The sequence below is a fragment of the Erinaceus europaeus genome, chromosome X, assembly GCF_950295315.1.
Source record: "Erinaceus europaeus chromosome X, mEriEur2.1, whole genome shotgun sequence".
In the NCBI taxonomy this organism is placed as follows: Eukaryota; Metazoa; Chordata; class Mammalia; order Eulipotyphla; family Erinaceidae; genus Erinaceus; species Erinaceus europaeus.
Window position 1 is genome coordinate 63,060,329 of NC_080185.1, and position 27,020 is coordinate 63,087,348.

The 27,020-nt window shown below is 40.8% G+C and overlaps 1 long non-coding RNA gene across 2 annotated transcripts in view; it reads right to left on the reverse strand.

Annotated features, from left to right (window-relative positions):
* The window catches only part of LOC132535851 (uncharacterized), a 64,997-nt gene that overhangs the window by 26,758 nt on the left and 11,219 nt on the right, over positions 1 to 27,020 (reverse strand). For both annotated transcript variants that reach the window (XR_009547600.1, XR_009547599.1), the window contains exon 3: positions 10,739 to 10,920. This is a non-coding gene — a long non-coding RNA (uncharacterized LOC132535851). The remainder of the gene's footprint in view (positions 1 to 10,738; positions 10,921 to 27,020) is intronic.

Below are 27,020 nucleotides of genomic sequence, written 5' to 3' on the forward strand. Positions count from 1 at the left end.
CAGAAAAGAAAACACAAGTCGAACCTGAAATGGAATTGGAGTATTACACCAAAGTAAAAGACTCTGGGGTGGGTGGGTGAGGAGAATACAGGTCCATGAAAGATGATGAATGACATAGTGGGGGTTGTATTGTTAAATGGGAATCCTTCTGTTTCTGACTTACTTCACTCAACATGATTTTTTCAAGGTCCATCCAAGATGTAGTTATTATTGTTGTTGTCATTGTTGGATAGGACAGAGAGAAATGGAGAGAGGAGGGGAAGACAGAGAGGAGGAGAGAAAGATAGACACCTGCAGACCTGCTTCACCGCCTGTGAAGCGACTCCCCTGCAGGTGGGGAGCCGGGGGTTCAAACCGGGATCCTTATGCCGGTCCTTGTGCGTTGCGCCACCTGTGCTTAACCAGCTGCTCTACAGCCCGACTCCCTTTTGTAGTGTTTTGATCATAAAGGGATGTTGTATTTTGTCAAATGCTTTCTCTGCATCTATTGATATGACCATGTGGTTTTTGGTCTTGCTTTTGCTGATGTGGTGGATCACATTGATTGATTTACGTATATTAAACCAACCTTGCATGCCTGGGATAAACCCCACTTGGTCATGATGAACAGTCTTTTTGATATACTGCTGTATCCGGTTGGCTAGAATTTTGTTCAATATTTTTGCATCTATGTTCATCAGAGATACTGGTCTGTACTTTTCTTTTTTGGTTGTGTCCCTGTCTGCTTTTGGTATCAGGGTGATGTTGGCTTCATAGAAGCTGGCAGGGAGTATTCCAGTGTCTTCAATCTTCTGGAAGACTTTTAAAAGTAGGGGTACTAGTTCTCCTTTGAAAGTTTTGTAGAATTCATTTGTAAAACCATCTGGTCCAGGACTTTTATTTTTGGGAAGATTTTTGATAACTGTTTCAATTTCATTAGCTGTGATGGGCCTGTTCATGTTATCCACTTCCTCTTTACTTAGTTTTGGAAGTTGGTAGGTATCTAGGAAACCATTCATTTCTTCCAGGTTCTGTAGCTTGGTGGCATATATTGTTCATAGAAGCCTCGCAAGATATGTTGAATTTCTGCAGTGTCTGTTGTGACATGTCCTCTTTCATTTACTATCCGATTTATTTGGGTCTTCTCCCTTTTTTGTTTTGTGATTCTGGCTAAAGGTTTGTCGATTTTGTTTACTCTTTCGAAGAACCAACATTTACTTTCGTTGATCTTTTGTATGGTTTTCCTATTCTCAATGTTATTTATTTCTGCCCTAACTTTAGTGATTTCTGTCCTTCTGGTTGCTTTAGGATTCCTTTGTTGTTCTTCTTCTAGGTCTTGAAGATGTGCAATCAGGCTGTTTATTTGTGCTTTTTCTTGTTTCCTAATGTGTGTTTCTATAGCTATGAACTTCCCTCTTAGGACTGCCTTAGCTGTGTCCCAAATATTTTGATAGCTAGTGTCTTCATTTTCATTGAACTCTCGAAACATTTTGATTTCTTCCTTGATTTCCTCTTTGACCCAGAAGTTGTTAAGAAGTGTAGTGTTGAGCTTCCACATTTTGGGACTGCTACTAATCTTTTGTTGATTGTTAAGTGTTAGTTTAATTCCACTGTGGTCTCAGAAGATGCTTGGGATGATTTCAGTGCTCTTGAATTGGCTGATGCTGTCTTTGTGGCCTAACATATGGTCTATCCTTGAGAATGATCCATGTGGATTTGAGTAAAATGTGTATTCCAGTTTCTTGGGATGAATGACTCTGAAAATGTCCAATAGTTCTAGTTTATCTATCTCTTCATTTAGCTCCCTTATGTCTTTACTGATTTTCTTCCTGGATGATCTGTCAAGTTGAGAGAGTGGGGTGTTGAAGTCCCCTACTATGATTGTGTTACTGTTAATATATTGCTGTAGCTCTTTCAGTAGAAGTTTGATGTATTTAGATGGCTTCTCATTGGGTGCATAGATATTAATAATTGTTAAGTCCTCTTGATTGACTGATCCTCTGAGCATTAAGTAGTGTCCATTCCTATCTTTTTAAATGTCATCTACTTTAAAGTCTATCATGTCAGATATGAGAATAGCTGTTCCTGCCCTTTTTTGTGGGCCATTGGCTTGTATGATAGTTTTCCATCCTTTCACTTTAAGTCTGTGTTTGTCTTGTTGGGTTAGGTGAGTTTCCTGTAGACAACATATTGTTGGGTTGTGTTTTCTGATCCATCTTCCTACTCTATGTCTTTTCATAGGTGAATTCAGGCCATTGACATTTATTGATATCAATGATTGAAGATATTTTAACACCATTCTTATAGAGTTTTAGAGTGTTTTGATATATGTCCTATTTGTGGTGGTCTGGTTGTTTATAGGAGACCTTTCAGACCTTCTTTCAGGGCAGGCTTGGTGATGGTTGCTTCCGTCAGCTGTTGCTTGTCTGAGAAGGTTTTGATGCTTCCATCTAGTCTGAATGACAGTCTAGCAGGATATAGTATTCTTGGCTGAAAGCCTTTCTCATTGAGCACTCGATAGATATCTTGCCATTCTCTTCTGGCCTGTAGTGTTTGTATGGAGAAGTCTGCTGCTAATCTTATCGGTTTTCCTTTGTAGGTGACTCTTTGTTTTTCTCTTGCAGCCTTGAGGATTCTTTCTTTATCCTTATTCCTTTCCAATCTAAGTAGACATGTCTTGGTGTCTTTAGGTCTGGGTTAATTCTGTTTGGGACCCTCTGGGCTTCTTGAATCTTTATGTCTTTGGTGTTGTCTAGACTAGAGAAATTTTCAGCTATTGTGGCCTGGAGAATGCTTTCTTCCTCTCCTTCTCTTTCTTCCTCTGGTAAGCCAACAATGCGTATATTGTTTCTTTTGAAGTCATCCCATAGGACTCTGTTGTTGTTTTCATCATCTCTTAATCTCTTTTTGAGATCTCTTACTTCTTTTTTAGTTGTCTCTAATTCATCCTCAATCTTGCTAATTCTGTCTTCAGCCTCATAGATTCTATTCTCTCTGCCCTCTACTGCTTTCTGGAGTTCATCTATTTTGTTGTCCTGCTCTGATACTGTTTTAGCTTGTTCAGCTAGTTGCCTTCTTAGCTCAGCGATTTCAGCTTTCAGCTCTCTAATAACCATGCGATTATTAGAATTTTCTTCCATATTCTCATTTGTTGTTCCTGCATTTCTGATTACAATTTTTTCAAATTCTTTACTCACTCCTGTTATTATTTCCTCAGCTAATGTTTGGATGTTGAACTCGTTGTTTTGTGCTTCACCCTCTGGAGGACTTTTAGCTGGACTCTTGTCCTGATTGGATTCTCCAATATTTTTTCTTGTTGTTTTAACCATTTTATATATTATGTTATGAGTTCCCCTTATCAGTACTTTTCAAATTATTGATTACTATTGCCTGGATTGACTTGTGTCTAAGTAATTTAATTAAAGGGTTTACCATGGTGGAAGTTAACAGTTTTTTCAATCCCTGAGTTGGAGCTCAGTGGTGTAAAAGCCTCTTTTTTTTTCTTCCCTGTAGGCTATGGGAGCCTGAGGGCTTTTAAACTATCAATAGGCTTCTTAGCTTAATCACTGACTCCTGACCAAGAGATAAAGCAGGGTGTGGCAGAGATAATCCAGTGGTTATGCAAAGAGACTTTCACAGCCCCTCAGCTATGCCACCGAGGTATAGGTCTTCTCCTGAGTTTCCCGGTTAGATCTCTGTGCCCTGGTGTCCCTCCCTGTTGCTGCTCCAGATTCTGAGGGTAGTAGCAATGGAGACTCACAGTTGCACTTGGTGAGTCTCTGGGGAGTCCTTTCCTCCCTTCCGCTGTCCCCTTGTTGTGGAGCAGACTGGAGGTGGTGTCTCCACTGATAAACTGTTGAACTGTTAGCAGTCACTTAATCTCTCCTTAGGCCCCTCTCCCTTCTCTGTCACCAGCCACGCGTGTTTGTACTCACGGGTGATTTACTGGGTTCCTGTGGTCATTCTAGTCCTGTCTAGTTTCAGTCCGGGTGGTCTCCTTTGGTATTCCTAGTTGATCCGGGAGGGGAGGGGAGGGGAGGGGAGGGGGGGAGGAGAGAAAGCGATCTGCTGCTCATAGCTCCACCTCCGGAAGTCGAATCCCTCTTTCCCTCTCTTTCAACAGTATAGTAAAGTGGCCAGATGGTGTACCATCTGGTGAAGTGCACACATTACAGTGCACAAGTACCCAGGTTCAAGCTCCTGGTCCCCATGTGGAGGGAGAAAGCTACATGAGTGGTGAAGCAGGGCTGCCAGTCTCTCTCTCCCTCTCTCGCTCTCTCCCTCTCCCTCTCCACTCTAAATTTCTCTCTGTCTCTATCAAATAATAAATAAATTAAATATTTCAATATTTAAAATTGATTAGTATATATTAAACACTGGACCAGAAAAGTGATTAGCCATTAACCACACAATCCCAACAACCCTCCCCCCAAAAAAGAAGAAACAATTCTGACATTTGATAAAACAGTAAAAGAGACTCTTCAAGATTATTGCAATATTGAAGTAGTGCACAGAAATTAACGGCAACTATTTTCACCAGGCTCTTTTTAGTCACTCATAAATCCTAAACCTAACTCCCTCTTCTTGGTGTTGTAAAAGCCCTGGCAGATTTAAAGTCAGCTTCCGGTATTTGTAAAGGTCCTGACAGCCTTTCACCTTTATGACCTCTGCCCACCTCTTAAGTCTTTGTATGCATATTGTGAATCACTTTTTGTCAACTTTTCTTTATCTGTAAAAAGGAAATTTTGGGGGCCACATGGTGGCACAGCAGGTTAAGTGCACGTGGCACAAAGAGTAAGGACCAGCTCAAGGATTCTGGTTTGAGCCCCCCGATTTCCCCCCTGCAGGGGGGTCGCCTCACAAGCAATGAAGCAGGTCTGCAGGTGTCTATCTTTCTCTCCCCCTCTCTGTCTTCCCCTCCTCTCTCCATTACTCTCTGTCCTATCCAACAACAATGACAGCAATAGAACAGTAATAACAATAACAACAACAATGATCAACAACAAGGGCAACAAAAGGGAGAAAATAGCATCCAGGAGCAGTGGATTCATAGTGCAGGCACCAAGCCCCAGCAATAACCCTGAAAGGAAAAAAATGAAAAAAAAAAAAAAAAAAGGAGGGAGAAATCTTATAGCACATCAGGGCCCAGAAGCTTTTTGGCATTAGCCGATTTTGGGTCTCGCATGCCAAAAATAAAAACTCTTGTTTTCCAGTAACTCCATGGTGTTGTGACTTTTGTTATATTCCTGCGTTTACAGTATGGGAGAGAGACTGAACTCAACTTACAGACAACTGGAGAATTTTAGCTGATAAGTAAGTGAGAGAATCAGAGAATCAAAAATTACTAACAGATCTCTCAGGTAAGGGGTTCTGGTTAAACTTGACTAACAGGATTCTGAAATCCACCCCCCTCCCCTTAGAGGGATGAAAGACAATTATCAAATAGTTTCACTCATATGTGGAATCTAGAGAGATGAATCACATGGCCTTGCCAAAAAAAAAAAAAAAAAAACAGAAGTCAACAAACTGTCTCCAAAACTTTGTGAGAACTATGGTGATTACCTTTGGAAGGGTGGTAGGGGCACAGAACTTTGGTACTGGGTGTGGTATTGAAATACACCCTGTCTGTACCCCATAATGATTCTGGGTCCATGCTCCCAGAGAGATAAAGAATAGAAAATCTTTCAAGGGAGGGGAGAGGATAAGAAACTCTGGTGATGGTCTGTGGAGAACAGTCTGGAGAACTCTCTGAAGGCTAGAAATGGACCTACCCTACGACCCTGCAATTCCTCTCCTGGGGATATATCTTAAGGAACCCAATACATCCATCCAAAAAGATCTGTGTACATATATGTTCCTGGCAGCACAATTTGTAATAGCCAAAACCTGGAAGCAACCCAGGTGTCCAACAACAGATGAGTGGCTGAGCAAGTTGTGGTATATATACACAATGGAATACTACTCAGCTGTAAAAAATGGTGACCTCACCATTTTCAGCCGATCTGGGATGGACCTTGAAAAATTCATGGTAAGTAAAGTAAGTCTGAAACAGAAGGATGAATATGGGATGATCTCACTCTCAGGCAGAAGTTGAAAAACAAGGTCAGAAAAGAAAACACAAGTAGAACCTGAAATGGAATTGGAGTATTACACCAAAGTAAAAGACTCTGGGGTGGGAGTGGGTGGGTGGGGAGAATACAGGTCCATGAAGGATGATAAATGACATAGTGTGGGTTGTATTGTTAAATGGGAAACTGGGGAATGTTATACATGTACAAACTATTGTATTTACTGTTGAATATAAAACATTAATTCCCCAATAAAGAAATAAAATAATAAAAATAATAGTGAAGTTTCCAGTGGAGGGGATGGAACATGGAGCTCTGATGGTTGGAACTGTATGGAACTGTTCCCCTGTTATCTTACAATCTTGTTAATAATCATTAAATCACTAATAAAAATTTAAAAAATAAAAAAAGAAACTCTGGTGATGGGAAATGTGTGGAATTGTACACCTCTTATCCTATGGTCTTGTCGATGTTTTTTTTATTTTATAAATAAATTTTAAAAATAAATATACCCTGTAATCTTACAACCTTGTAAATCAGTGTTAATCATGCATTAAAAAATAATGATGGCCTAACAAAAACTATGAATAAACAAGAAAAAAAATTCCCCTTAAGAAATCACCTATACCAATAGCTTCCAATAGCACAGCTATATACAAGATACTGGGTACTGTACAGCAAACCATAACAAAGGGACTTTTCAAAGTTAACCCAATTAACAAATAATGTGATGATAATATTAACTATTGATTGTCTTTTTGAAGCCTAAGACAGCAGGAACCTCACATCTTCACTATAGAGCCCCTACTTCCCCCAGTCCTGGCACCCATGGATAGGGCTCACTTTCCCGTATGCTTCTCCCAATCCATACCAAATAATATTGCATCCGTCGATCACAACCTAACCAAAGCAACGATTGCCATCTCAACATGCTTCACCTCAGAGTGTATCCAGAGACTTCACGTGTGGAATGACAACCCTTCAGCTTCATTACTCGGGTGAGACCTTTCCTTTTATAGTACACTCTAATTTCATCTCAGGTAGTTCACTTTCTAACAAAGTCCCATAACCTAGACATACACCAGTTTCTGTGAGAGAGAGCATATGCGCACACGTATCCATAAACTACTGCAAAATATATACCTGAAAGCAGGATTACACTAGAGTTTGCAGTGAGTACCTCCCCAACACTTCCTCTCCACTATTCCAATCTTGGGATCCATGTTTGCTCAACAAATTGTTTGGCTTTGTATGTTAACTCTCTTTTCAATCACCAGGTTCCAGATGCCACCAGGATGCTGGCTAGGCTTCCCTGGATTGAAGACCCCACCAATGTGTCCTGGAGCTCAGCTTCCCCAGAGACACACCTTACTAGGGAAAGAGAGAGGCAGACTGGGAGTATGGACCGACCAGTCAACGCCCATGTTCAGCGGGGAAGCAATTACAGAAGCCAGACCCTCTACCTTCTGCAACCCTCAACGACCCTGGGTCCATGCTCCCAGAGGACTAGAGAATGGGAAGGCTATCATGGGAGAGGGTGGGTTATGGGGATTGGGTGGTGGGAATTGTGTGGAGTTGTACCCCTCCTACCTTATGCTTTTGTTCACTAATCCTTTCTTAAATTAAAAATTTAAATAAAAAATAAATAAATAAATAAATAAATAAAAAAGAAAGAAATCACCTATACCAAAAACTTGATTGTGCCTCTGTGACACATGTAAACTGCCTGGCCTCCAGAATTATGTAAGAATACATTTACGGAGCTGAGTGCTGATGCACCTGGTTAACCGCACATGTTACAGTGCCCAAGGACCTGGGTTTAAGCCCCTGGTCCGCACCTGTACTGTCTGACTATGGGCCCCAGATCAAATCAATGGGGTTTACAGTTAACAATATGTATATATGTTTCCCATATTTGGGAGCTACTCTCTTCCCTGATCCAGCTTTCTAGTCCTTTTTCCAACTATGACACCATCTCCCCAGACAATAAGTTTGGCCCACCTGCATATTAGATGTCAAGCTCAGGCAAAAACTAGTAGGGTCAAGGGCCCCATGGAATGTACCTAAAATAGACCTACTAGCTTTTTCCAAAATGGAGACTTCAAATCTTCATTTGCAATATTCTTGTCTTTAGGTTCATGATTAGTCAACAATTTGTTCTGCTTTATATCTTAACTCTTTTTCAGCCATCAGATTTCATACATTATCATGATGCCAACCTGACTTCACTGGGCAAACAAATCCCACCAATGTGTCCTGGAGCCCCACCTCCCCAATCCCTAACCCACTAGGGAAAGAGAGAGACAGGCTGGGAGTATGGATCGACCTGTCAATGCCCATGTTCAGCAGGGAAGCAATTAAAGAAGCCAGACCTCCCACCTTTTGCACCCCATAATGATCCTGGGTCCATACTCCCAGAGGGATAAAGAATAAGAAAGCTATCTATGGGGAGTCGGGCTGTAGCGCAGCGGGTTAAGCGCAGGTGGCGCAAAGCACAAGGACCGGCATAAGGATCCCAGTTCGAACCCCGGCTCCCCACCTGCAGGGGAGTCGCTTCACAGGCGGTGAAGCAGGTCTGCAGGTGTCTATCTTTCTCTCCTCCTCTCTGTCTTCCCCTCCTCTCTCCGTTTCTCTCTGTCCTATCCAACAACGACGACAACAACAATAATAACTACAACAATAAAACAACAAGGGCAACAAAAGGGAATAAATAAATAAAATAAAATATTAAAAAAAAAGAAAGCTATCTATGGAGGGGATTAGATATGGAGTTCTGGTGGTGGGAACTGTGTGGAATTGTACCCCTCTTATCCTATGGTTTTGTCAATATTTCCATTTTATAAATAACATTTAAACAAAAGAAAGTATTATCTGAGAAGATGGTGTCAGAGTCAGGAATAAGGCTAGAAAGCTGGATTAGGGCAGAGAGTAACTACCAAATATGGGAAAAGTTCTACTTAGACCTAGGTACCATCCTCACTTACTTCCTATTTCACTTTCCTCAATCACTCTAACCCTAGCCCTATCAGATAAAGTAAGGACTACAAGGGCTGGATAAGGGTAAGTGACCGGCACATTTTTTATTATCTTTATTTATTGGATAGAGGCACCCAGAAATCAAGAAGGAAGGAGGTGATAGAGAGGGAAAGAGACAGAGAAACACCTGCAGCCCTACCTCACTACTCAAAAAGCTTACCCCCTGCAGGTGGGGACCAGGGGCTTAAACCCGGGTCCTTGAGCATTGTAATACATGCGCTCAACCAGGTGCGCCACCACCCTGCCCTCCCTGTGACCGGCACTTTTTAAATATGGTCCTTTTGGTCACTACCAGACTATCCCATCATCTGGGGCCTTAATCAGGGAATCCTGGGATTCCCACACAGATATAGTGAGCCTAGACCTCTAACAGATCCCTCTATGCCATCACTGGTCATTTCCATCAGGAACAACATCATAACCCCTTTTGTGGGCCTGTACAGGACTTTGCCCTTAACGTAGAATAACAGCTGTAGAAACTGCCCCACTCTCTGAAGGGAGCCTGGGTCAGCATACAATGCCACTCCAGGAAGGCGAGTCCTGAAATGAGTGCAGCCTAGAACATGCCCCTATGTATGACCATGGAATGTTGAGTTCAGACTAGCAGGGATGCAGAGGTTGCACAGGCTCCTGTGCTGAATATGGATAGACATGGACCCTAGTCCATATTGACAGAGTTTACAATTAACAGTATTTACATACTTTTCCCATATTTAGGAACAGTTGTATTTCTATGCACTGAAAACAAAATATCAGAAAGCAATCCCATTCACAATACCATCAACTACAGCAAGATATTTAGGAATAAATCTAAAGTAAGTGAACAATCTGCTGAAAAGTGATGAAAAAACTGAAAAAGCGACAAGTTTAAAGATAGCCTACGCTTAAAAATCATAAAAATTATATTAAGATGTTCATATTAGGGGCTGGGTAGTGGCACATACAGTTGAGTACACATGTTACTAGGCACAAGGACCCAGGTTCAAATCTCCAGTCACCGCCTTCATGGGGGAAGTTTTCACAAGTGGTGAAGCAGTACTGCAGGTGTTTCTCTTATCTCTCCTTCTCTATGTCTACCTCTCCTCCAAAACTCTATCTGTCTCATAAAAAATAAATGAGAGACAGAGGAGGAAAGGAAAAGTGGCCATTGGAAACAGTAGATTCCTTGTGCAGGCACTGAGCACCAGCAATAACCCTAGTGGCAAAGAAATGTTCCTATTAGGGGTTCAGTGATACTGCACCTAGTATAAAACATACATTATTTTTATTATCTTTATTTATTTATTAGAGACAGCCAGAAGTCAAGAGTGAAGGGGGTGATAGAGAGGTAGAGAGACAGAGAGACACTTGCAACACTGCTTCAGCACTTGTAAAGCTCTCTCCCTACAGGTGGGGACTGGGGCTCGAACCCAGGTCCTTGCACATTTTAACATGTGCACTCAGCCAAATGCGTCATCACCCAGCCCCCATTATTTTTTTAACTAAGTCACTACTAAATCCTGGCTTATGATAGTTCTGATGGGAATCAAACTTGGTGCCTTTGGAACTTCAGACATGAGTGACATTTTGCATAATCACTGTGCTATCTCACCATTCATGGGAAACTTTTGTGCATAATCACTGTACTATCTCACCAGCCCAAGAACACACATTACCTTGTGTGAGAATCCAAGTTCAAGACTCCAGTCCCCACTTGTAATGATGGAAATTTCACTCATGGTGGAGCAATCCTGCAAATGTCTCCGCTTCTCTGTCTCCATGTGTCTCTAAACCTCTGTCAAACAATGGCCAATGGAAATGAAGTTATGTAGGCACCAAGTTCCAGCAATAAACCTAACTGAAAAATAAATAAATACATAAATGAAAGTTGTCCATATTGCCAAAGGCTATTTACAACTTCAGTGCACTATTAGAACTTCACATATAAAAAGTGATTGTAAATTGTGTACATATCCACTAAAGAACATGTGTAGTGAAAGCAATACAGAGAAAAAGCAAAGCAGGAGCCATTGCAGTTCTCGATTTCAAAGTATACTGCAAAGTGATAATAATCCAAAGAGTATGGTACTGGCATAAAAATATACATAAATCAGTGGAACAGAACTGAGCACCCAAAAATAAATCCATGCATGTACAATCAACACATAATTGACTGAGGAGCCAAGGGGAGATGGGGAAAAGGATAATCTCTTCAGAAAATGGTGCCAGGGAAATTGGATGATCACATTCAGAAAATTAACATGACTGAGAAAATTAACTAGAAATGGAACAAACACTTATGTTTAGAGTCCAGGAGATAGCTAACCTGGTAGAACACGTGACTTACTATGCAAGACTCCCTAGAATTTAGTTCCAGTAGCACATGGGAGCACAGAGGAGCATAAAAGGTCATACCATGGATGATGGGACTTTGATGTGGTGTTGTTTTCTCTCTCTCTCTCTTTCTCTCTCTCTCTCTCTCTCCATACACATATATGTCTCTCCCTTTATCTCCTTTCTCTTTCTCTTAAAATCAAAGAATTGAGGGAATAGATGGTAGTGCACACCGCTGAGTATACATGTTACCATGTGCAAGAACCCAGGTTCAAACCCTTGGTCCCCACCTACAAGGGGCAAGTTTCATGAGTGGTGAAGCAGTGCTGCAGGTATCTATCTTTATCTCTCCTTCACTGATTCCCCCTTCCCTCTCAATTTCTCTCTGTCACTATAAAATAAAATAAAATAAAAATAATAAAGAGAATAAAGAATAGAAAATCAGGCCAAGGAGGTGTATCAATGTTATTGTACATGCACAAGACCCAGAGTTCATTTCCCAGTACGACATTTCTTTTTTTTTTTTCTTTTTGCCTCCAGGGTTATTTCTAGGGATTGCTGCCTGCACTACCAATCCACTGCTCCTGGAGGCTATTTTCCCCATTTTGTCCCCCTTGCTGTTGCCCTTGTTGTTGTTGTTGTTATTGTTGGATAGGACAGAGAGAAATCAAGAGAACAGAGGGAGAGAAAGATAGACATCTGCAGACATGCTTTACCACCAGTGAAGAGACCCCCATGCAGTGGGGAGCTGAGGGCTCAAACTGGGATCCTTATCCCCATCCCTGCACTTCACGCCATGTGCACTTAACCCGCTTTGCTACCACTCGCCCACCCAGAGCTACATTTCTCAAAGAGGGCAGGGTTGTTAGCATAATGGTTATGCAAAGAGACTCTCATGCCTGAGGCTCTGAAGTCCCAGGTTCAATCCCTTGTACCACCATAAACCAAAACTGATCAGTGCTCTGGTAAAAAATAAATAATAATAATAATAATTTAAAAAGAAACAACTCTACATTTCTAAAAGACTTAAATGTAAGACCTAGAACTCTAAAAGTACTGGAAAAGCAGTTGAGGAAATAATAGCCAGAGCACCAGGCTTGTATGCTTGAGGTTCCATTTCAATCTCTGGAAACACATGTACCAGAGTGGTACTATGATGTGTCTTTCTGTCTCATGTGGAATTCTCTGTCTCTCATATATAACAAATAAAATAAATCTTTAAATACAAATATCCTAGAAGAAAACAAAGAGAAATTGTTCTTAACAGAAATTTCAGCAGTGAGATTTTGACAGTGGCAATGAAAACAAAGCAACAAAAGCAAATACAAATAAATGAGGGGACAAAACATAGTGATTATGCATAAAGACTTTTATGTCTGAGACACCAAAGATCCAAGGTTCAGTCCCTACCAGCATCAGAAGCCAAAGTTGTGGAGGAAGGCAGGCAGTAGCATACCAGGTAAAGTGCACACGTTATCATGTGTAAGCACTCACATTCAAGGCCCAGGTCTTCAGCTGCAGGGGGAAATTTTCATGAGCCATGAGGCCATACTGCAATTGTCTCTTTTCATTTCATTCTATTTCCCTCTTCCCTCTCAATTTCTGTCTGTCTCTATTAAAATAAATTTAATTAAATAAATGAGGCTACAAAAAACTGAAACATTTCTACTTAGTAAAATTAAACAATTAACTAAATGAAAGGGCAACAAATTCAATGGGAAAAATATTTATGCAAATCACATATCTGATGAAGAGTTAATATTCAAAATAGATAAAGAACTTACCTGACTCTATGACAAAGTATTTAATAACTTGACTAAAAAAATGGGATAGTATCCAGATAGATGGTTTTCCAAAGAAGATATATAAATGGCTAAAAGGTACCAGGAAAAGTGGTCAACATCACTTCTTCTTCTAGCGTTTGCCCGTCAACATCACTAAGAATCAAAGTCACAGAAGGATGTCACTATACACCAGTTCAAGTAACAACAATGAAAATGACAAATGGTAAATTCCGGCAAGGGTATATGAAGAAAAAGAGAACCCTCATGCATTGTTGATTGGAATGAAAACTGGTATAGCCACAGTGGAAAAGAGTAAAAACAGAAGTATCACATGATCCAGTAGCCCTACTTATATCCATAGGAGTTAAAGTCAAGATCTTGTAGAAATACCTGAATGTGCATCTTTATTTTTTATAAATATATTCTTTTTTATTTATTTATTTATTTGATAGAGACTGCCAGAAATTGAGAGGAAGGGGGGTTAGAGAGAGGAGACAGAGACACCTGCAGCACTGCTTTGCCACCTGTGAAGCTTTCCCCTGGAGGTGTAGACTGGGGACTTGAACCCAGGTCCTTGCGCACGATAACGTATACGCTCAACCAGATGCACCACCACCCGGCCCCTGAATGTGCATCTTTATTACAACATTAGCTACAATAGTCAAAGAATGAGAAACACTGTACATCACTTATACTTTTAAAAAATGATATTTATTTGATAGAGATATTCAGAGATAAAGAGGAAAGGGGAGATAGAGACAGAGTGACCACTTTCAAAGCTTTCCCCCTGCAGGTGGGGACCTGAGGCTTGAACCCAGGTCCTTGCACATTGTAATATATGTGCTTAACCAGGTGGGCTACCACCCAGCCTTCACTTACACATTTTTAGATTGCATGAGGAAACTAAAGAAGATATATTCAGAGAAACAGAGAGCAGACGATGGTTGTCAGGGGTCAAGATGTGAGGGAAATGTGGGAAGATATTCTCAAAGGGTATAAGTTCCCTGTTATAAAATTAGTATCCAATGTAAACTACGGTGTTCAGGGTTACTTAATAATACTCTATCATATATTTGAATGTTGCTAAGAAAGTATATCTTAAATGCTTCCACTACAAAAAAAAGGCTGTGTGGTCTGGGAGGTGGCACAGTGGATAAAGCACTGGACTGTTAAGCATGAGGTCCTGAGTTCAATCCCCAGCAGCACATGTACCAGAGTAATGCCTGGTTCTTCCTTTCTCTTTCTATCTTTCTTATTAATAAATAAATAAAATCTTTTTTTAAATCATTATAAAAAAGAAGTATACCAGTGAATATCTCAGTAGAGCTGGTAGGGGGAAGATTCTACATTCTGTATTTTTTAAATTTATTTTCCCTTTTGTTGCCCTTGTTTTATTGTTATAGTTATTGTTGTTGATGTTGTCATTGTTGGATAGGACAGAGAGAAATGGAGAGAGGAGCGAAAGATAGAGAGAGGGAGAGAAAAACAGACACCTGCAGACCTGCTTCACCGCTTGTGAAGCGACTTCCCTGCAGGTGGGAACCAGGGACTCAAACCAGGATCCTTACACCAATCCTTAGGCTTTGCTCCACGTGAGCTTAACCCACTGCACTACTGCCTGACGCCCTATATTCTGTATTTTAATAGAGAAAATGTGTGTGTGGTGTGTGTGTGTGTTTCTGTATTTTCATAAATTTCTACAGAGGACATTGTTATGGCATAATCAAAATGGGAACTGTGTATACCGCAAATATAAATAATAACCTTTTTTAAATTTTTTTATTGTCAGGAAATTGTGAGGATGTGGTAGAGCCTGGCAGGGCTTGACCTGAGGAGTACATCTATCCTGTCAGTCTCTCTCTCTTCTGAGAGGTTGAACAAGGAGGGACAGGAGTAACCCCGAAGGTTTGCCCCGTCTTATCAGACTCCCTGCCTCACAAAGCACCCCACATTCCTGACACTATGACCATTAGATAAAAAGAAAGGGGGAGATGTCGGGAAATTGTGAGGAGCCTCACAAAGCACCCTGCATTTTTCTGCCTCCAGGAGCCTAGCATTCCTTAAAACATTAAGCCAGCTCCCCATGCTCCACCCTGCATTCCTGATACTATGGCCTAACTACATAATCATTGTTTTGCCTGAAAGATTCCCACACATTCCATTCCTTTGATCTATCTTCTTTCTATCCTCAAGACCATCCCTGACTGCAGGATATTATTAATCCTACCAGTTAAAACCCTCGCAACAGTTGCTAAGGAAGTTCCTGCCTTTCCAGACCCTTTTGCCGTTCTCTGCCCCTTTCCTAGTCATTTCCATTTCTGACTTGCCTCTTCTGGGTCTGCCCTTTAAAAGCCTTGGCTCTCTGATCAATAAAGAACTGCATTGCCTCGCTGCCATGAGCTTGGTTCATGAGTCAGCTCCCTCATGTCGCTGAGTGAGTAGCAGCCCAGGCTGGCTCCGGTCACATTCTCTCCAACCTAGAGCGTATGTGCGCTAGAAGAGGCACCCCCACGCTAGCCTGGCATTTTATCTTTATTTACTGGATAGCGACAGTCAGAAATCAAGAGGGGGATTCGACTTCCGGAGGCGGAGCTACGAGCAGCAGATCGCTTTCTCTCCTCTCCTCTCCTCTCCTCTACCGGATAAACTAGGAATACCAAAGGAGACAACCCAGACTGAAACAAGACAGGACTAGAATGACCACAGGAACCCAGTAAATCACCCGTGAGTACAAACACGCATGGCTGGTGACAGAGAGGAGAGAGGGGCCTAAGGAGAGATTAAGTGACTGCTAACATTCAGCAGTTTATCAGTGGAGACACCACCTCCAGTCTGCTCCACAACAAGGGGACGGCTGAAGGGAGGACAGGACTCCCCAGAGACTCACCAAGTGCAACTGTGAGTCTCCATTGCTACTACCCTCAGAATCTGGAGCAGCAACAGGGAGGGACACCAGGGCACAGAGATCTAACCGGGAAACTCAGGAGAAGACCTATACCTCGGTGGCATCGCTGAGGGGCTGTGAAAGTCTCTTTGCATAACCACTGGATTATCTCTGCCACACCCTGCTTTATCTCTTGGTTAGGAGTCAGTGATTAAGCGAAGAAGCCTATTGATAGTTTAAAAGTCCTCAGGCATCCATAGCCTACAGGGAAGAAAAAAAGAGGCTTTTACACCACTGAGCTTCAACTCAGGGATTGAAAAAAAACTGTTAACTTCCACCACGGTAAACCCTTTAATTAAATTACTTAGACACAAGTCAATCCAGGCAATAGTGATCAATAATTTGAAAAGTACTGATAAAGGGAACTAATAACATAATATATAAAATGGTTAAAACAACAAGAAAAAATATTGGAGACTCGAACCAGGACAAGAGTCCAGCTAAAAGTCCTCCAGAGGGCGAAGCACAAAACAACGAGTTCAACATCCAAACATTAGCTAAGGAAATAATAATAGGAGTGAGTAAAGAATTTGAAAAAATTGTAATCAGAAATGCAGGAACAACAAATGAGAAAATGGAAGAAAATTCTAATAATCGCATGGTTATTAGAGAGCTGAAAGCTGAAATCGCTGAGCTAAGAAGGCAACTAGCTGAACAAGCTAAAACAGTATCAGAGCAAGGCAACAAAATATATGAACTCCAGAAAGCAGTAGAGGGCAGAGAGAATAGAATCTATGAGGCTGAAGACAGAATTAGCAAGATTGAGGATGAATTAGAGACAACTAAAAAAGAAGTAAGAGATCTCAAAAAGAGATTAAGAGATGATGAAAACAACAACAGAGTCCTATGGGATGACTTCAAAAGAAACAATATACGCATTATTGGCTTACCAGAGGAAGAAAGAGAAGGAGAGGAAGAAAGCATTCTCCAGGCCATAATAGCTGAAAATTTCTCTAGTCTAGACAACACCAAAGACATAAAGATTCAAGAAGCCCAGAGGGTCCCAAACAGAATTAACCCAGACCTAAAGACACCAAGACATGTCATACTTAGAATGGAAAGGAATAAGGATAAAGAAAGGATCCTCAAGGCTGCAAGAGAAAAACAAAGAGTCACCTACAAAGGAAAACCCATAAGATTAGCAGCAGACTTCTCCATACAAACACTACAGGCCAGAAGAGAATGGCAAGATATCTATCGAGTGCTCAATGAGAAAGGCTTTCAGCCAAGAATACTATATCCTGCTAGACTGTCATTCAGACTAGATGGAAGCATCAAAACCTTCTCAGACAAGCAACAGATGACGAAAGCAACCATCACCAAGCCTGCCCTGAAAGAAGGTCTGAAAGGTCTCCTATAAAGAACCAGACCACCACAAATAGGACATATATCAAAACACTCTAAAACTCTACAAGAATGGCGTTAAAATATCTTCAATCTTTGATATCAATAAATGTCAATGGCCTGAATTCACCTATTAAAAGACATAGAGTAGCAAGATGGATCAGAAAACACAACCCAACAATATGTTGTCTACAGGAAACTCACCTAACCCAACAAGACAAACACAGACTTAAAGTGAAAGGATGGAAAACTATCATTCAAGCCAATGGTCCACAAAAAAGGGCAGGAACAGCTATTCTCATATCTGACATGATAGACTTTAAAATAGATGAGATTTAAAAAGATAGGAATGGACACTACTTAATGCTCAGAGGATCAGTCAATCAAGAGAACTTAACAATTATTAATATCTATGCACCCAATGAGAAGCCATCTAAATACATCAAACTTCTACTGAAAGAGCTACATCAATATATTAACAGTAACACAATCATACTAGGGGACTTCAACACCCCACTCTCTCAACTTGACAGATCATCCAGGAAGAAAATCAGTAAAGACAAAAGGGAGCTAAATGAAGAGATAGATAAACTAGAACTATTGGACATTTTCAGAGTCATTCATCCCAAGAAACTGGAATACACATTTTACTCAAATCCACATGGATCATTCTCAAGGATAGACCATATGTTAGGCCACAAAGACAGCATCAGCCAATTCAAGAGCACTGAAATCATCCCAAGCAACTTCTGAGACCACAGTGGAATTAAACTAACACTTAACAATCAACAAAAGATTAGTAACAGTCCCAAAATGTGGAAGCTCAACACTACACTTCTTAACAACTTCTGGGTCAAAGAGGAAATCAAGGAAGAAATCAAAATGTTTCGAGAGTTCAATGAAAATGAAGACACAAGCTATCAAAATATTTGGGACACAGCTAAAGCAGTCCTAAGAGGGAAGTTCATAGCACACATTAGGAAACAAGAAAAGGCACAAATAAACAGCCTGATTGCACATCTCAAAGACCTAGAAGAAGAACAAAAAAGGAATCCTAAAGCAACCAGAAGGACAGAAATTACTAAAGTTAGGGCAGAAATAAATAACATTGAGAATAGGGAAACCATACAAAAGATCAACGAAAGTAAATGTTGGTTCTTCGAAAGAGTAAACAAAATCGACAAACCTTTAGCCAGAATCACAAAACAAAAAAGGGAGAAGACCCAAATAAATCGGATAGTAAATGAAAGAGGAGAAATCACAACAGACACTGCAGAAATTCAACATATCATGTGAGGCTTCTATGAACAACTATATGCCACAAAGATAGAAAACCTGGAAGAAATGAATGATTTCCTAGATACCTACCAACTTCCAAAACTAAGTAAAGAGGAAGTGGATAACATGAACAGGCCCATCACAGCTAATGAAATTGAAACAGTTATCAAAAATCTTCCCAAAAATAAAAGTACTGGACCAGAAGGTTTTACAAATGAATTCCACAAAACTTTCAAAGAAGAACTAATACCTCTACTTTGAAAAGTCTTCCAGAAGATTGAAGACACTGGAATACTCCCTGCCAGCTTCTATGAAGCCAACATCACTCTGATACCAAAAGCAGACAGGGACACAACCAAAAAAGAAAACTACAGACCAATATCTCTGATGAACATAGATGCGAAAATATTGAACAAAATTCTAGCCAACCGGATACAGCAGTATATCAAAAAGATTGTTCATCATGACCAAGTGGGGTTTATCCCAGGCATGCAAGGTTGGTTTAATATACGTAAATCAATCAATGTGATCCACCACATCAACAAAAGCAAGACCAAAAACCACATGGTCATATCAATAGATGCAGAGAAAGCCTTTGAAAAAATACAACATCCCTTTATGATCAAAACACTACAAAAAATGGGAATAGATGGAAAATTCCTGAAGATAGTGGAGTCTATATATAGTAAACCTACAGCCAACATCATACTCAATGGTGAAAAACTGGAAGCATTTCCACTCAGATCAGGTACTAGACAGGGCTGCCCACTATCACCATTACTATTCAACATAGTGTTGGAAGTTCTTGCCATATCAATCAGGCAGGAGCAAGGAATTAAAGGCATACAGATTGGAAGAGAAGAAGTCAAACTCTCCTTATTTGCAGATGACATGATAGTATACATGGAAAAACCTAAGGAATCCAGCAAGAAGCTTTTGGAAATCATCAGGCAATACAGTAATGTGTCAGGCTATAAAATTAACATTCAAAAGTCAGTGGCATTCCTCTATGCAAACACTAAGTTAGAAGAAATTGAAATCCAGAAATCAGTTCCTTTTTCTATAGCAACAAAAACAATAAAATATCTAGGAGTAAACCTAACCAAAGAAGTGAAAGACTTGTATACTGAAAATTATGAGTCACTACTCAAAGAAATTGAAAAAGACACAAAGAAGTGGAAAGATATTCCATGTTCATGGGTTGGAAGAATTAACATCATCAAAATGAATATTTTACCCAGAGCCATCTACAAATTTAATGCTATCCCCATCAAGATGCCAAGCACATTTTTTAGGAGAATAGAAAAAAATGCTACAAATGTTTATCTGGAACCAGAAAAGACCTAGAATTGCCAAAACAAACTTGAGAAAAAAGAACAGAACCAGAGGCATCACACTGCCAGATCTCAAATTGTATTATAGAGCCATTGTCATCAAAACTGCTTGGTACTGGAACATGAACAGACACACTGACCAGTGGAATAGAATTGAGAGCCCAGAAATGAGGCCCCACACGTATGGACATCTAATCTTTGACAAAGGGGCCCAGACTATTACATGGGGAAAGCAGAGTCTCTTCAACAAATGGTGTTGGAAACAATGGGTTGAAACATGCAGAAGAATGAAACTGAATCACTGTATTTCACCAGATACAAAAGTAAATTCCAAGTGGATCAAGGACTTGGATGTTAGACCAGAAACTATCAGATACTTAGAGGAAAATATTGGCAGAACTTTTTTCCGCATAAATTTTAAAGACATTTTCAATGAAACTAATCCAATTACAAGGAAGACTAAGGCAAGTATAAACCTATGGGACTACATCAAATTAAAAAGCTTCTTCACAGCAAAAGAAACCACTACCCAAATCAAGAGACCCCTCACAGAATGGGAGAAGATCTTTACATGCCATACATCAGATAAGAGTTTAATAACCAACATATATAAAGAGCTTGCCAGACTCAACAACAAGACAACAAATAACCCCATCCAAAAATGGGGGAAGGACTTGGACAGAATATTCACCACAGAAGAGATCCAAAAGGCCGAGAAACACATGAAAAAATGCTCCAAGTCTCTGATTGTCAGAGAAATGCAAATCAAGACAACAATGAGATATCACTTCACTCCTGTGAGAATGTCACACATCAGAAAAGGTAACAGCAGCAAATGCTGGAGAGGGTGTGGGGTCAAAGGAACCCTCCTGCACTGCTGGTGGGAATGTCAATTGGTCCAACCTCTGTGGAGAACAGTCTGGAGAACTCTCAGAAGGCTAGAAATGGACCTACCCTATGACCCTGCAATTCCTCTCCTGGGGATATATCCTAAGGAACCCAACACATCCATCCAAAAAGATCTGTGTACACATATGTTCTTGGCAGCACAATTTGTAATAGCCAAAACCTGGAAGCAACCCAGGTGTCCAACAATAGATGAGTGGCTGAGCAAGTTGTGGTATATATACACAATGGAATACTACTCAGCTGTAAAAAATGGTGACTTCACCATTTTCAGCCGATCTTGGATGGACCTTGAAAAAATCATGTTGAAGGAAATAAGTCAGAAACAAAAGGATCAATACGGGATGATCTCACTCTCAGGCCGAAGTTGAAAAACAAGATTAGAAAAGAAAACACAAGTCGAACCTGAAATGGAATTGGAGTATTACACCAAAGTAAAAGACTCTGGGGTGGGTAGGTGGGTGGGGAGAATACAGGTCCATGAAAAATGATGAATGAAATAGTGGGGGTTGTATTGTTAAATGGGAATCTGGGGAATGTTATGCATAAAAAAAAAAAAAAGAAGTAGAAACGCAAAGCAGAAATTGACTGAGTTTGGAGTATGGCACCAAAGTAAGAAAGCAGAAGTACACTAGAGTTTGCAGTGAGTACCCTCCCTAACACTTCCTCTCCACTATTCCAAGCTTTGGGTCCATGACTGCTCAACAATTTGTTTGGCTTTGTATGTTAACTCTCTTTTCAGCCCCCAGGTTCCAGGTGTCATCAGGATGCCGGCCAGGCTCCCTGGATTGAAGACCCCACCAATGTGTCCTGGAGCTCAGCTTCCCCAGAGACCCACCCTACTAGGGAAAGAGAGAGGCAGACTGGGAGTATGGACCGACCAGTCAACGCCCATGTTCAGCGAGGAAGCAATTACAGAAGCCAGACCTTCTACCTTCTGCAACCCACAATGACCCTGGGTCCATGCTCCCAGAGGGATAGAGAATGGGAAAGCTACTGGGGAGGGGGTGGGATATGTAGATTGGGTGGTGGGAATTGTGTGGAATTGTACCCCTCCTACCATATGGTTTTGTTAATTAATCCTTTCTTAAAAAAAAAAATCAAAAAAAAAAAAAAAAAGAAAGAAATCAAGAGGGAAGGGGGAGAGACACCTTCAGCCCCGCTTCACCACTCACAAAGCCTTCCTCCTGCAGGTGGGGACAAGGGGCTCAAATTGGGTCCTTGCTCATTGTAATATGTGCATTCAACCAGGTGCACCACAACTCGGCCCCAATAATTAATAATCTATTAACAGAACTAGAAGAAAAATAAACAGTGTACCTGGCTTTGATGAACTGGATACATAAACTTCTTTAAAACCAAATATGGGGCAATTCCTCATCAGTAGTTTCAGAAACAGTATGAGCTTCTAAGAAAGAAGTATAGAGTGTAATGTAGCCAGAAGTGAAGCTCCAGACTGAACATAGAAAACCTGTGCATGAATATACTCTGTACAAGTCACAGTTAATCTTTAACCCAGACTCTTGTTATAGTGATATATTTCTGTACTCACCTTACAAAGGAGAGGGAGTCGGTACCCATTCATTTTCCTAGAGTCACTATGAATCCTGACAGTCCCTCTGAAGTGGCAAGATATTTTAGGTTCACGTCTGACCACACAAGTGAAAATGATACTATTACAGCATTGAAGAAAATAGGCATATATTTTTAAAAGGAGGGTCTGAGGGGCCAGAGGGTGGAACAGCCAGTTAAGAACACAGGTTAGTATGCACAAGGACCCAAGCTCAAACCTCCAGTCCCCACCTGCAGGGCAGAAGCTTCACAAGTGGTGAAGCAGTGCTGAGATGTCTTTCTCCCTTTCCCCTTCTTTATCTAGCCTTCCCCTCTCAAAGTTTCTCTGTCCTATTAAATAAAACAAAGGGAAATAAGTAAGATAAGATAAAGAAATTACCTCATAAAAGAGAAGGTTTGAATACAGAGATAAGCATGGCCATTGGAGACCCAGCAGTTCAGGGAGTATAAAAGTCAGAAGATGAGGGAGTCGGGCGGTAGTGCATTGGGTTAAACGCACTTGGCGCAAAGCACAAGGACCGGTGTCAGGATCCCGGAAAGAGCCCCCGGCTCCCCACCTGCAGGGGAGTCGCTTCACAGGCAGTGAAGCAAGTCTGCAGGAGTCTATCTTTCTCCCTACCTATCTTCTCCTCCTCTATTTCTCTCTGTCCTATCCAACAACAATGACATCAATAACAACGACAATAATAACTACAACAATAAACAACAAGGGCAACAAAAGGGAATAAATAAATATTTTAAAAATTTAATTTACACAAGGGAATACTATGCAGCTATCAAGAACAATGAACCCACCTTCTCTGACCCATCTTGGACGGAGCTAGAAGGTATTATGTTAAGTGAACTAAGTCAGAAAGATAAAGATGAGTATGGGATGATCCCACTCATCAACAGAAGTTGAGGAAGAAGATCTGAAAGGGAAACTAAAAGCGGGACCTGACCAAATTGTAAGTAGGGCACCAAAGTAATAACCCTGAGGTGAGGGGTAGACATGCAGCTTCCTGGGACAGTGGGGGGTGGGAGTGGGTGGGAGGGATGGGTCACAGTCTTTTGGTGGTGGGAATGGTGTTTATGTACACTCCTAGTAAAATGTAGTCATATACATCACTAGTTAATTAATACGAGAGGGGGAAAATTAATTGTATGTCTTTAAGTTTTTCAAAACACAAACTGAAACTTTTCAATATATAGGCTGTGTAATTGATATGCAGATTCTCTCAAAAGCCTAGACCAAGTAGATCAGAAGCAACCAATAGCACAGCTATATACAAGATACTGGGTACTGTACAGCAAACCCTAACAAAAGGACTTTTCTTTTTTTTTTTTTTTTTTTTTTTTTTTACTCTGGCACATGTGCTGCCAGGGATCGAACTCAGGACCTCATGCTTGAGAGTCCAAAGCTCTATCACTGCACCACCTCCTGGACCACAGTTTTATTATTATTTCTTTCTTTCTTTTTTTTTTTTTTTGATTCCTTTTTTTTTCATGTTTTTTTTTTATTTAAGAAAGGATTAATTAACAAAACCATAGGGTAGGAGGGGTACAACTCCACACAATTCCCACCACCCAATCTCCATATCCCACCCCCTACCCCGATAGCTTTCCCATTCTCTATCCCTCTGGGAGCATGGACCCAGGGTCATTGAGGGTTGCAGAAGGTAGAAGGTCTGGCTTCTGTAACAAAAGGACTTTTCAAAGTTAACCCAATTACCAAATAATGTGATGATAACATTAACTATCGATTGTCTTTTTGAACCCTAAGACAGCAGGAACCTCACATCTCCACTATAGAGCCTCTACTTCCCCCACTCCTGGAACCACTGGATAGGGCCCACTTTCCCGTATGCCTCTCCCAATCCATATCAAGTAATATTGCATCTGCTAATCACAACCTAACCAACACAATGACTGCCACCTTAACATGCTTCACTTCAGACTGTGTCCAGAGACTACACGTGTGGAATGACAACCCTTCAGCTTCATTACTCGGGTGAGACCTTTCCTTTCATAGTATACTCTCATTCCATCTCAGGTGGTTCACTTTCTAACAAAGTCCCAAAACCTAGATATACACCAGTTTCTGTGAGAGAGAGCATACGTTCACACGTATCCGTAAACTACTGCAAAATATATACCTGAAAGCAGAAGTACACTAGAGTTTGCAGTGAGTATCCCCCTAACACTTCCTCTCCACTATTCCAAGCTTTGGGTCCATGATTGCTCAACGACTTGTTTGGCTTCACATGTTAACTCTCTTTTCAGTCACCAGGTTCCAGATGTCATCAGGATGCCGGCCAGGCTTCCCTGGACTGAAGACCCCACCAATGGGTCCTGGAGCTCAGCTTCCCCAGAGACCCACCCTACTAGGGAAAGAGAGAGGCAGACTGGGAGTATGGACGCCCATGTTCAGCGGGGATGCAATTACAGAAGCCAGACCTTCTACCTTCTGCAACCCACAATGACCCTGGTTCCATGCTCCCAGAGGGATAGAGAATGGGAAAGCTATCAGGGGAGGGGGCGGGATATGGAGAATGGGTGGTGGGAATTGTGTGGAATTGTACCCCTCCTACCCTATGGTTTTGTTAATTAATACTTTCTTAAATTAAAAAAAAAAGTCAGAAGATGAAAGGACATCAAACCTTTCAGAGCTCTACCTCAAGGACAATCCTCCAAAACAATGCTGCCTGGAGCTGAGACCCAAGAATCCTCCTGGGAGTTAGTGAACTTCCCAACATCTCACATATCTAACACAATCCACATTCGGTAAATATTACAGTTCTTCCTTCTGAGACTGTACCCAATTCCTAACATAAGTCCACAGTTGCTTACTTCTAGCACAGGTCCCTGCTTCATTTGTGGAAGATAAATGGTTTCAGTCAGGGTTTAACAATAATACTTCACATGATTCAGTTGCATGATAGGTCCTTGATGAGTATTTGATGAATGAATAAACAAGTGGATGATGGGTAAATTGCTGTTTGTCCTAAGCTTTACCAGAAATTATGAGTCATTGGTGTTTACAGTATTTTGATTTGCTTCTAAAGCTAAACTGTATGATTCTGCTTTCCAGTAGACATGCTGGTTGATAACAACTGCCAGGAGGCTGAGAAATATTAATCAATCTGTCATATGTTTTTGCACTCAAATATAAAGCAAAACAAAAAAAATCAAACTAGCAGCCTGGAAGGTAGAACAACAGATAAAACACTGGACCCTTAAGCATGAGGTCCCGAATTAAGTCCCTGGCACATCATGTGCCAGAGTGATACTCTGATTCCTCCGTCTCTCTCCCTCTCCTCTCTCTCCTCTCTCTTCTATCTCTCTCTCCGATTTTTTTTGAAGAAATCAAACCAATGGATGGTGTTGGGAATATTGTCTCCAGCACGTATTAGCTGAATGACTTATCTAGAATCAAAATCAGTTTTCCTCACCTCCAAAATCTAATAATGGCATTTGTCTCAAGGATTGTTTAGGGCCAACAAAATAGCTTAGTAGGATAGTGCCCTGATTTTCCACAGCAACCCAGATTAGGTTTGAGTCCAGTCCTCACTGCATTGAAAGGAGCTTCAGTGCTGTGGGGTCTCTCTTCTCTCTCACTCTCCCTCTCTCCCTCCTTCCCTCCCTCCCACTCCACCTCTCCCACTGTCTCTATCTTTTAAAAATTAAAAATAATAATAATAGGGGCTGCACAGGCACCAAGCCACAGCAATAACCCTGGTGGCAAATTAAAAGGAAAGTTAAATTATCCTTCTCTAAGTTGGAGATGAGATTTTTTTGCAAACACCTATCATGGAGAAATGAGGAATTGTACCCATGTTTCAACAACTGTACTGTAAACCATTAAACCCCCTCCATAAAATGATGAAATTAACTATTTTTTTAAATAGAATATGGTATAATTATGAAATTTAGTTATGTGGATATATATGTGTCAACAGTAGATCTATTTAGAGGGCATATCTTTGTGTACTCTCTGAGATCATGGACTTCAAATACAGACTATCTGGGTTCAGTACCTGGTTCTAATCATAACTCTTTTTTTTTAAAAAAATTATCTTTATTTATTTATTGAATAGAGACAGCCAGAAATTGAGAGGAGTAGATAAAGAACAAGAGAGACAGAGAAACACCTGCAACACTGCTTCACCGCTCACAAAGCTTTGCCCCTGCAGGTGGGGACTGGGGGCTTGAACCTGGTTCCTTGTGCATTGTAGCATGTGCACTCAACCAGATGTGCCATCACCCGGCCGGCCCCTTAACCATAACTCTTTGACTTTATATAAATGGTATTGCTTTGTTGTATCTCTATTTCATCCACTGTAAAAAATGTAGGGTAAATAAGACGTCCCTCATGGAACTGCTCTGAGATTTCAGAAAGATGAAATGTTGGGACATGTGGAAAAACACATGGAATAAGTAAAGTTCTGCTCAAGTTAAATTTACCATCAAAAATATAAAACAG